At 42.2% G+C, this 12232-nt stretch overlaps 1 pseudogene across 1 annotated transcript; it reads left to right on the plus strand.

Moving 5' to 3' along the window:
* The first annotated feature begins 772 nt into the window (after positions 1–772).
* Positions 773–7204, plus strand: LOC308641568 (transcription factor E2F4-like; annotated as a pseudogene). Its single transcript, XR_014024386.1, has 3 exons — positions 773–841; positions 5083–6226; positions 6326–7204. The product of XR_014024386.1 is annotated as a transcription factor E2F4-like (transcript).
* Positions 7205–12232: the final 5028 nt, after the last annotated feature.

A 12232-nucleotide genomic window follows, 5' to 3' on the forward strand; every position in this document is an offset into this window, starting at 1 on the left:
TGGTATCATAATATCATAACACATGACTCATGTTTGAAGTGACATTGGTGAAAACAAACCCGTGCTGCCAGTAGTATTACAAGTATAGTCCAGCAAATGGCTCACATCTATAATCTCAGCAGCTCCGGAGGCTGAGGCAAGAGGATCAAGAGGTCAAAGTCAGCCTCAGCAAAAGTGAGGTGCTAAGCAACTCAGTGAGACCCTTTCTCTATATAAAAATATAAAATAGGGCTGGGGATGTGGCTCAGTGGTTGAGTGGCCCTGAGTTCAATCCCTGATACCCTTCCCCCCAAAAAAGTATATTCCATAATATTTTGGACAGTACTTCATTATTGATAATGATAGTAAACTACTATGCTACTAGTTTATACATAGCAAATGCATAGTCACTATATTGTGCCTTTTATTTTAGAGCATACTCCATCTACACATTTTAAAAAGTGGGTTGGGAATGTAGCTTAGAGGTAGATCACTAGCCTAGCAAGCATAAGGCCCTGGTTCAGTCCCCATAAGTGTCCCCCAAGAAAATTCACTATAAAACACAAAGCCAAGAAATGCTGGCAGCAGCCTCATCCTTCTTATATTGGCTATCTCTAGTTGCATCTTTTGTGCTTAATTTCATCTTGTGTTTTTTGTTCATCATGCCCCATAAGTATCAAAATCTATTGCTAATGGTGGCAGTAAAACAAACAAACAAAAAAACACATTGAGTGACTGATCTAAAAACAAAATTTAAAGTCCTTATAAGGACTCTGAAGGGAGAACATCAATGATGGTTACTGCTTGCCAGCCAAGCCTGTCCTATTCCACCACAGATACAATCTTGAAGAACAAGAGTAAAGTGACAGGAGAATCTGCTCATTGAAGCAATGAGATTAACAAAAACTCAGGAAAGACCTATTTCAGTTATGCAGAAACATCTGATGACCTGGAATGAACAACAGCATCTCCCTCTCAGCCTCACACCAAAGCAAACAGTTTGTGATGCTGAAATAACAGGCTGGACCCAAATATGATGCTGAATTTATTGGTAGCTCTGTGTAATTTGAACAAACCATGCATTACATAATATGAAATTTGCCATCTGGGAGTGCTAATGTTAAAGCAGTTGAAGAATTTTTGGAGATTCTAGATAAGCTGACTGTGGAGGAAAACTGCTTGCCAGAGCTAATCTTCAATATGGAGGGTAACTCTCTATTCTGGAAATGGTGCCTGAAGGACTGTCATCCATGAGGAGGCCTGATCAGTGCCAGGTTCCAAGATTTGCAAGGATGGGGCTGAGGGTGTTGTTGCAGACTACAAATTGAAACTCTGTGATCCTTCAAACATACCAACAATCACACACTGCCAGTGTGGTGCAGGAGCCGTCAGATATCATACACAACCCAGATGCCCTCATGAAGTGCTATGCAGAGGGAAGTGGAGAAGCACTGTTTGGAGAATAGCACACCTTTCAAAATACTACTTATTATTGTGGTTTAGATATGAGGTGTCCTCCAAAAGCTCATATGAGACACAGTGCAAAAACTCTCACAGGTGAAATGATGAGGTTATGAGAGTCTTAACCAAATCAGTGTATGAATCCACTGATGTGAATTAATTGAGTGGCAACTGTCGGCAGATAGGTTGTGACTGGAAGAAGTAAGTCACTGTGAGCATGCCTTTCACATTTATATTTTGTCCATGGTGAGGAGAGCCCTCTCTGTGCTTCCTAGTTACCATGTCCTGAGTTAGTTTCCTCTATCACACCTCTGCCACAGTGTTCTGCCTCACCTCAGGCCTAGAGCTTTCAAGCCAGATGGCCATGGACTGAATTTCTGAAATCATGAGCCAAAATAAAAACTTTTCCTACTCTATGTGGTTCTTGTTGGGTCTTTTGATCACAGTGATGCAAAGATTGACTAAAACTCTCAGTCCAGCAGAAGCTCTTGCAGACCTCAACTAGTTCCTCTGAATGCTTCATAATAGGGTCTCCAACACTGAAAGGGTTTTATTAATAAAGAGGAATGTTTATGATACATTATCTGCTTACAACAAAATCTATGATTAAAAAAAGAAACAAACCAAGCCAAACAGATAACCACAAAAACAAAACAAAAAAAGCAAATCCTACCATGGACATATGCATTAGTCAGATTTCTGTCACTGTCCCCAAATAATCAAGAATATTAATTTAAAAGGAGGAAAGGTTTATTTGGGTTCATGGTACCAGAAGTTTCAGTCCACAGTCACTTCATCCCATTGCCTTTGAACCTGTGGCGAAGGAGTACATTACAGTGGAAGTTCATGGGGAAGGGAGCTGCTCACCTCATGGTGGCCACAAAACAAAGAGATGGAGAGGAAGAAGGGTCCCAATGTTTCTTTCAAGAGCACACTTTCCTCCACTAGGCAACACCTCCTAAGGTTCCACCACCTCCTGATATCTCCATGGGCAGGGACCAAACCTTCAACACATGGGCTTTTAGGAGATATTCAAGATCCATATTTCTGAAAAAGCTGATGCCTCTTCAAAAGCCTAGGGAGTTTGGCCCCTAAAGGCCTTCCACTGGGCAGGATGTGGAGGTGGAAGTCAGTGATGATATTAAACCTGGATTAATGTGTATTTGTACCTTCATTTTTAACCAAAACCAAAAAAATGTTTAAAAAGGAAAAAAATTTTTAAATAGAAAAAAGTTTATAGAATAAGGATATGAAGAAAAATATTTTGTACAGCATTCAAATGAGTTTGTGTTTTAAGCTAAATGTTTTCAGAAAAGATTCAACAGTTTAAAAATCAAGCACTATTTTAGCGAGATGCAGTGGTGCAGGCCTATAATCCCAGTGACTTGGGAGGCTGAGGCAGGAGGACTGCAAATTCCAAGCCAGCCTCAGCAATTTAGAGAGGACCTAAGCAAATTACTGAGACCTTGTCCCCAAATAAATCATTAAAAGGGCTGGGGATGTATATAGCCCAGTAGTTAAGTGCTCCTGAGTTCAATCCCTAGTACCAAAAAATACATGATTAATTAATTAAGAATTTTATAAAGTTAAAAAAATTACAGTAAGTTAGTTCATTATTGAAGAAAGAAAAATGTTATAAATTTCAAAATTTAGTGTAGTCGTAACATATGGAGTTTATAAAGTCTACAGTCATTTACTGTAATGTCCCAGGCCTTCATATGTAATGTCCACTCACTGCCTCACCCAGATCAATTTCCAGTCTAGCAAGCTCCAGTCATGGTAAGTGAACCATTTTTCACTTTTGATGCTGTGTTTTTACTGTACTTTTTTATGTTTAGGTTCATAAACATTTGTTAGTGTATTACTGCTGCCTACAATATTAAGTATAGTGACATGCTGTTCAGGTTTTTGGCCTAGGAGCAATAGGCTGGACATCTAGCTTAGTGCGCTCTATGATGTGCTCATGCCTCTATACAAACTCTTCCCACAGGTGTCCCGAGATATTCTGGGTCACTGAATGAATCCACGTGATGCTAGAGGGTAATGCACCCCAAATGCACAAGGACTGAAGATCCTGTGCTCAGGACACTCCTGGGTCTTGCCCTACATGTACCTCTTTGTCGGACTATTCACTTGTATCCTTTAACCTATCCTTTATAGTAAACCAATAATAGTAAAGGATAAAGCTAGAAGAGAGAGATGGTATAGCAAAAAATTTTTAAATCATATACTTGGTGAGCAGTTTTTATTTTCAAACTGTTTCTTGAGTTCTGTGAGCCTGTAGCAGATTATAGAACCTGAGGAGGAAGCCAGAGGAACTCCTGATTTATAAGTATCAGAAGCCCAGACTTTAATCACTGTCTGCAGTGGGGCAGACCGTCAGGTTGGAGTGAACACATAACCTGTGGTGTATGTACTACCCCCGTTGTTAGTGTCAAGACTGAATTGTAAGACACCTAATTGGTATCCACTGAGAATGGGAGAATTTGCTCTAACATTTCATGTTTGAAGTGTTGTGTGACAATAGAATTAAAAGTTTTCCCTTTTACTGATGATGGACTTACAAAAGAGTTTAAATGCATTTTTTCTTTTAACTGTTTTTAAAAATAATTGTATAAAACAATGCATATAATAGAGAGCTACAACATACAGAAATGTAACATGATATATTTGTCAATTACAGCACAAAGAAGATGGAGGAAGCAAAACTGCACTGGGCTAAGGAAATGACCATAGATGGTAAAGACATAATTATAACACTGGTGTTGCACTTATAATGTTAAGAGACATAAACGCATACAAATAATACTACCACAAAGAGGGAAAAGGAAATGTAGGAGTTATACTGGAATTAAGCTAGTAAAAGTCTGAAACTGATTCTGATAAGGTAAGATTCATATGCTAACTCCTAAGTACTACAAAAAAAATACCCTAAAATATAGTGAAAAAATCATTTAAGAAATTGAAATGTTCTGTTAAAAAATATTCATTTGGGGCTGGGAATGAAGTTCAGGGGTAGAGTATTTGGGTAGGACGCATGAGGCTCTGGGTTTGATACACAGCAACACACACACACACACACACACACACAAATTCACTTAATACAAGATGGGGAAAAAAACAGTGAAGTAGGAATAGAAAAGAAAATGATATAAGACACAAAGAAAAGAAAAAGTAAAATGGCAGGTATAAATTCAGTGATAGTAGTAACATTAAATATGAATAGATTAAACAATCCCGTCAATTTGAGATCCTCCTGCCTAAGCCCCAGGAGCCTCTGGGATTACAGGAATGCACCCACCACATCTGGTTGATGGTACCCTTTGAAGCAGAAAAAGTTTTAATGAAGGCCACTTTATTTTTTTTTTCTTTTATTGCTTATGCAGGGCCCTAAGTAATCAGTGAGACCCTGTTCCTCAATAAAACAAAAAAGGGCTGGGGATGTGGCTTAGTGGTTAAGTGTCCCTGGATTCACTCTCCAGTGCTAAAAAAAAAAAAAAAAAAAAGTGACACTATCAAAAAAAAAATTAAAAGATATCTGAAAGTGTGAAAGAAAATATTTGCTAATAATATAAAGAATGTGTACTCAGGAAGTTTATAACTCAATAGTAAAACAACAACAACAAAAAAAAACTCAATTAGGTGGCGGCGGCGCCGGCCTGGCCTGGCCTGGCTGAGGGGAGGCGGCGGGCGGGCGCGATAGCAGGAGGCCGGGCCACAGGCGCCGCCGCCCCCGGGCACTCCAAGCCGGCATGAGAAGAGCCTGGGACTTCTCACCACCAAGTTCGTGTCACTTCTGCAGGAGCTCAAGGACGGCGTGCTTGACCTCAAGCTGGCAGCTGACACCTTAGCTGTGCGCCAGAAGCGGCGGATTTATGACATTACCAACGTGTTGGAAGGTATTGGGCTGATCGAGAAAAAATCCAAGAACAGCATCCAGTGGAAGGGTGTGGGGCCTGGCTGCAACAGATTGCGGACAAGCTAATTGAGCTCAAGGCAGAAATTGAGGAGCTGCAGCAGCGGGAGCAAGAACTTGACCAGCACAAGGTGTGGGTGCAACAAAGCATCCGGAATGTCACAGAGGACGTGCAGAACAGCTGCTTGGCCTACGTGACTCATGAGGACATATGCAGATGCTTTGCTGGAGACACCCTCCTGGCCATCCGTGCCCCATCAGGCACCAGCCTAGAGGTGCCCATCCCAGAGGGTCTCAATGGGCAGAAGAAGTACCAGATTCACCTGAAGAGTATGAGTGGCCCCATCGAAGTGCTGCTTGTGAATAAAGAGGCATTGAGTTCGCCACCTGTGGCTGTGCCTGTGCCACCACCTGAGGATCTGCTTCAGAGCCCACCTGCTATTCCTACCCCTCCACCTCTGCCCAAGCCTACCTTAGCTCAGCCCCAGGAAACTTCACGTCCAAGTAGTCCCCAGCTTACCACTCCCATCCATGTTCCTGGCAACACAGAAGTCCCAGGGGTAACGGGTCCAGCAGCTGAAATCACAGTGAGTGGTGGCTCTGGAACTGACAGCAAGGACAATGGTGAGCTCGGCTCACTCCCTCTAGGCCCAACAGCACTGGACACCCGGCCACTGCAGTCTTCTGCCCTGCTGGACAGCAGTAGTAGTAGCAGCAGCAGCACTAGCAGTTCATCCGGACCCAACCCTTCTACCTCCTTTGACCCCATCAAGGTGGAACCGACAGGTGTTTTGGAACTCCCCAAAGAGCTGTCAGAAATCTTTGACCCGACACGAGAGTGTATGAGCTCAGAGCTGATGTCCTCAGAAGGTGGGTGGTATGGAGAGGTGGGGCCTCAGAAAGTGGATGGCTGTGGGCAGGAGCTTGGGTGGCTATTGGATGGGGCTTTGGCACAGGGCCTTAGCCTAGTGCTCTCTGCAGTGTTTGCCCCCCTACTTCGTCTCTCTCCACCCCCTGGAGACCACGATTACATCTACAACCTGGACGAGAGTGAAGGTGCCTGTTCTCAACCTCTGACAGGGATATACGCCGAATGGCTGGAACCCAGACTGTCTGAGTTGGGGGCTGACTGGGGACTTTCCCCGACCCTGCCCTTAAAAGGCTTGAGAGCCACAGACTCCCGGCTTCCCCAGCCTTCCCACACTGCAGTTCTGGCCACACCTCCCACTCGTGCACTGGCGCTTGTACTGTGCTAGTAGAGCAAGGGAAAGGGGCTCAGCCCTCTCCATCATGGAGCCAAAGTGTTTGCCTCTTCTTTTCTGGAGCCTCCCCCATCCCAGGCTCAGCTGCTACCCAGTGGCACTGACCTGTCATTGTCCCCATAGGGCACCTTGTCCAGCACACTGCCCTGCTCCTGCCAGCCCCTCTCCCCAAAAAGAGGGAAAGGCAGGATGGAGCTGGGTACTTGCCAGCCACTACTCTAGCTTCCTTAATCACCTACTTACCCCAAGCTTCTCCTGGACCTCTCATGTGCCCCCCCACTTCTGCTGGGCCCTGAGCCCTGGGAACCTGCAGGTGGCAGTGGTGGGTGGGGGGGTGCTAACAAGAAGGAACTGAGGTCTTTAGCTAGAAATCCCTGCAGGTCAGTCCCTGAGGCCTGATACCCCGTAGCTCCCCTTCATTTCCATTTATTCATTTACCCTCATTTAAAGCCATTTGCAGAGATTTAGAAAGATTTACAGTAACGAATAGATTCCTATATAAAGATTATTTTTATACTTTTTGCAGCAAAAGGAAATTGTAATATTTGTACAGTGTCCAAATGAATAAAGACCATGCCTAAGGCTAAAAAAAAAAAAAACTCAATTAAAAAGTAGAGAAAGGGGGCTGGGATTGTGGCTCAGTGGTAGAGTGCTCGCCTAGCACAAGCGGGACCCGGGTTCAATTCTCAGCACCACATAAAAATAAAGGCATTGTGTTGTATCCATTTATACCTAAAAATAAATAAATAAATAAATATTTTTTTTTTAAAGTAGAGAAAGGAGCCAAGTGAGGTGTTGCATGCCTGTAATCCCAGCAATTTGGGAGGCTGAGGTAGGATCACAGGTTCAAGGTCTGTCTCAGCAACTGAGGAAGGCCCTCAGCAATTTGGTGAGACCTGTCCCAAAATAAAATTTTAAAAATGACTAGAGATGTAACTCAGAGTTAAAGTGCCCTGGGTTAAATCCTCAGAAGCATGGGGTGGTGGAGTAGGGGACAGACTGGGTATATAGCTCCATGGTAGGGCACTTGCCTAGCGTGCACAGCCCTGGTTCAATTCCCAGGACTGCAAAAAAGAAAACATTTTAAAAATCTTCAAAAAAGAGTAGAAATGAAAAACAATGAAAAGATGTTCAACATCATTAGCCATCAGTGAAAATCAAACTAAAACCACAATGAGATACCAATTCATAACACCAGAATGGCAGCTCTGCCTACAAAGCCCCTCTATTGGAAATGCCTCTGAAAGTCCAGTTTAGCTGAGCACTTCGATATTCTCCACAGAAGTGAACAGGGAATAACCCAAGAGACAGGCATCTTATAAATAGTTTTCCCCATTAAGAGGCCAGTGGGATTTTCTTATAGGATCAAGCATATTATGTCAGTTTTCTTCTTTCTTAACATGATTTCTCTCCCAGGAAATTCATAACTCCTGTGCCTGCTATCCCAGGAGGAATGAATCTCTGTCACATCTTACAACCAGTTCACCAGAGACTGCTAGAATCTCTGAATTCCAGGACTAGCCATAGCTCCAATTCTCTCTCAGGAACTTCCTAAAAACCCCTGTAATTACTTTATAGCATTCCTGATGTAGTCAACAAAGCTGTTTCAAACTGGGCACTGAAATCTCAGTGACTCAGGAGGCTGAGGCAGAAACATTGCAAGTTCAAGGCCAGCCTGGACAACTTTGTGAGATCATGTTTCAAAATGAAAAATGAAAGGGGCTGGAGATGTAGCTCAGTGGTAGAGTGCCCCTGGGTTCAATCCCCAGCATTGCAAAACAAAACATGTTTCGATTCTGTTTAGAGACAAATTAAAATTCCCCTCACTCTGTAGACTCATATTACTTTCATCTGTAACTGCCTGATTTTAATTCTTTTCCACAGCTACATTAGGATTTTTGTGGGTCTTGGGCAATTTGGCCTTTATGAACTTCTTCCATAAAAATACTAAAATTTCTATTTTTAAAAATTAAAATTGTATTAAAAGTTTGCCCTGGCCAGGCACAGTGGCGCAAGCCTATAATCCCAGTGGCTCCAGAGGCTGAGGCAGGAGGATCACGAGTTCAAAGCCAGCCTCAGCAAAAGCAAGGCGCTAAGCAACTCAGTGAGACCCTGTCTCTAAAAAAAATACAAAAGAGGGCTGGGGATGTGGCTCAGTGGTTGAGTGCCCCTGAGTTCAACCCCAGTAGTGCACCCGCTCAAAAACAAGGTTTGCCCTTGTATGAAGACTTTCATTTTCTTCAATCTGAAAGTTCTTTCTTTCTGATTTTAAAATAAAACATTTTCATGAGTCCCTAAGAGTACCATGGGTTCTAACCACTGAGCTATTGTGCCAGTGGATTAAGGTGGCCTTGATCTTTTCATCTGGTATCTCTTTTTCCCAGCCTTAGCTCATGGATATTAGACAAAAAATTTTGTTGAATGAGATTAATTTTCTAAACCAGCCTACTCCCCAAAGTTGTTTAAGAATGAAATGGGAGAGAATTTTCAGAAGCAATTTATAAGCTGTGAGTCCCATGCAAATAAAAGAAATCCGGGGGAGGAAAAGAGATGTTAATTTGGGGCATGGAATTCAAGATTTCATCCAAAGGAGGTGGAGCACCAGGCTGTGAGTATCATTGATACAGAAAGCAGGAGAAAACCCAAGAAAAATTTTGGCTCTTTCAATGTTTTGCCGAGGCCTGAGACTACATGATGCTCGCCCCTGGATTTGGACAGCTGTCAGGAAAATCAGCAGGAATCAGGAACAAACATATGTCAAGACACAGGCAACATCAGACTGTGAAAGCTGATCCACAGGCCTAGCTCCACCAGATGGCGGTGTGTCAATGGGGAGCCCGACGGAGCGGCTCTAGGAGGCCCCAATTAAATGACCTTGGGCTGATGCCAGAGCTGGGAAACTGTTTGTTTGGATTGTTGCTGATAATGTTTCTTCTCATTATCTAATGAGGATATTTTTTTAATAACGGCAAAGAATACAAAAATTAGTCCTTGCCCACAGTGAGACTATAATCAGGATAGGGAGTTAAGATATGCAAATGAAACGGTAATATTTACTGATACTCACTGTAAACCAATTAAGCCATCATCATTATCACTATTATCAATTACAAAACACCACGGATCTTGAGTTGACCTTGGTGAATTTCTTCTGAGACTAGTACATGGAAATTAATGCACTGAATGATATTACAAATTATCTGGAGAGCCTAAGATAACATTTTTATTCCAAGAATATTCCCTAAGAAAGTGTGAAATGTACCACTGTGTCAGAGGCTACACCCAGCAGCCAAGCACAGGCCCCACCCTCCCCTCATCAGCAGCAGATAAGACTTGCAGAGAACTCCTGCATGACCTAACAGCTCCATCCTACTCACTTGTGGAGGCTGCCAGGTAGTAACAGGGGCATAGGCCTTGCCATTAGGACACCTGTCTTCGTCTGCTAAGGCTGCCATAACAACCTACCAGATGGGGTAATTCAAACAACACAATTTATTTTCTCATAATTCTGGAAGCTTGAAGTCCAAGATCAAGGTGTTGACAAACTGGTTTCTTCTAAAACCTCTTTCCCTTTGGCATATAGAGGGGCATCTTTTTCCTATGTCTTCACATAGTCTTCCTTCTGTGCTTATCCGTGTCCAATCTCCTCCTCCACCAGTCAGATTGGATTAGGGCCTATCTTGCTTTATACTAATTATTCTTCAAAGACGCTGTCTCCATATCTGGTCACTTTTGGAGCTGCTGGAGCTTAGGACTTCAATATATGAATTTTGGACAGATATAACATTGTTCATAGCAACATCCATATTCTTGTCCTGGTTCTCCCACTAAATGGGCAAGGTACTGGACACTGAGCAAGTCACTCTCTGAACCTCAAGCTTACTGGTTATACTGATGGTACATGCCTGCAATTCCAGTGACTCGGGAAGCTGAGGCAAGAGGATTGCAAATTCAAGACCAACCTTAGCAACCTAGCAAGGCTCCAAGGACTCAGAGACACCCTGCCTCAAAATAAATATTAAAAAAGAGCTGGGGAGCTGGAGTTGTGGCTCAGTGGTAGAGTGCTTGCCTAGCATGTGTGAGGCACTGGGTTCAATTCTCAGCACTACATATAAATAAATGAATAAAATAAAGGTCCATCAATATCTAAAAAATATACTTTATTATTGTTTTTTTAAGTGTGGAGGGCTGGGCATATAGCTTAATGGTTTGGTGACCCTGAGTTAAAAAAAAAATCTTGGATTTTATATCATCTCTGTGGTCTAAAATTCTATGATCACTATAATCAATACAAGTCTGAATTTTGCAAGACCAGAAGCAGGATGATTTCCAAACCAGTCACAAAAGATTATTATGCAGGGAAACTGGAATGTGTATACACATGTATGTTTTAATATACTCAGATCTATAAAAACAGCTCTTATTAATTTGTTGAGGCCACCTTCCCTACATATACATATACTTGATGCTTTAAAGATAATATAAGATTGGGCTGGGGATGTGGCTCAAGCGGTAGCGCGCTCGCCTGGCATGCGTGCGGCCCGGGTTTGATCCTCAGCACCACATACCAACAAAGATGTTGTGTCTGCTGAGAACTAAAAAATAATAAATATTTAAAAAAAGTTCTCTCTCTCTCCTCTTTAAAAAAAAAAGATAATATAAGATTAAAACACAATAAGAGTGTACTTTCTCCAAGTAGGTTGGTAATTTTCCCTTTTCCCCATTTTTTAAAGAAACATATACTTAAGGACCCTATACAAAATCTGTCTCCTCTTATAGTTTCCCTGTCATTCCATCTTTGAGTCCTTGCCCATGTATGTAATATTCTCTCTTCATGGATGATCTGCTCCTTCACCTACCTCAACCCTATTTCTTCAGGGTAATTGATTATATCAAGGCTCAACTCAACTGTCATTTCCTGCATAAAACCTCCCGACATCCCCAGAGAGAGTTCTGCTCTGTGCTCTAACTACATGGCACATGGCATACATTCCTATAATGGTAAGCATAAGTTGTGTATCCCTTATCAGAAATGCTTGGTACCAGAATAATCTCTGATTTCCGATTTGGTGGGGGTGGAGAAGAGAATTTGAATATATAGTGATACCTTGGGGATGAGACTTAAGTCTGAATACAAAATTCATCTATTATTTTTAAAATTTTTTTTAGTTGTTGATGTACTTTATTTTATTCATTTATTTATATGCAGTGCTGAGACTCAAACCCAGTGCCTCACACATGTGAGGCAAGTACTCTACCATGAACTGCAATCCCATCCTCATCTATGTTTTACATACTCCTTATACACCAAGCTTGAAGGAAATTGCTTACAGTATGTTCAGTGTGCCTGCATTTTGGCTGCCACTATCACATGAATCAGGTGTGGAATTTTCTACTATGGGATATTGTCATCATGTCAGTGCTCAGAAAGTTTCAGGTTCTGGAGTGTTTTGGATTTTGAATTTTCAGATTAGGGATGCTCAACCATGGTACTTATCAGTGATATTATGAACTGGCCAGACTTATGAAGTTGTTCTTCTGAAATTTCTGTCTTTGTTCACTGAGCAGGACTCTAGCAGCCACTATACTGGACCTCAAAGTTCAGGCCCACTCA

The sequence above is a fragment of the Spermophilus citellus genome, assembly GCF_964194105.1.
Source record: "Spermophilus citellus genome assembly, chromosome: 2".
NCBI lineage: Eukaryota > Metazoa > Chordata > Mammalia > Rodentia > Sciuridae > Spermophilus > Spermophilus citellus.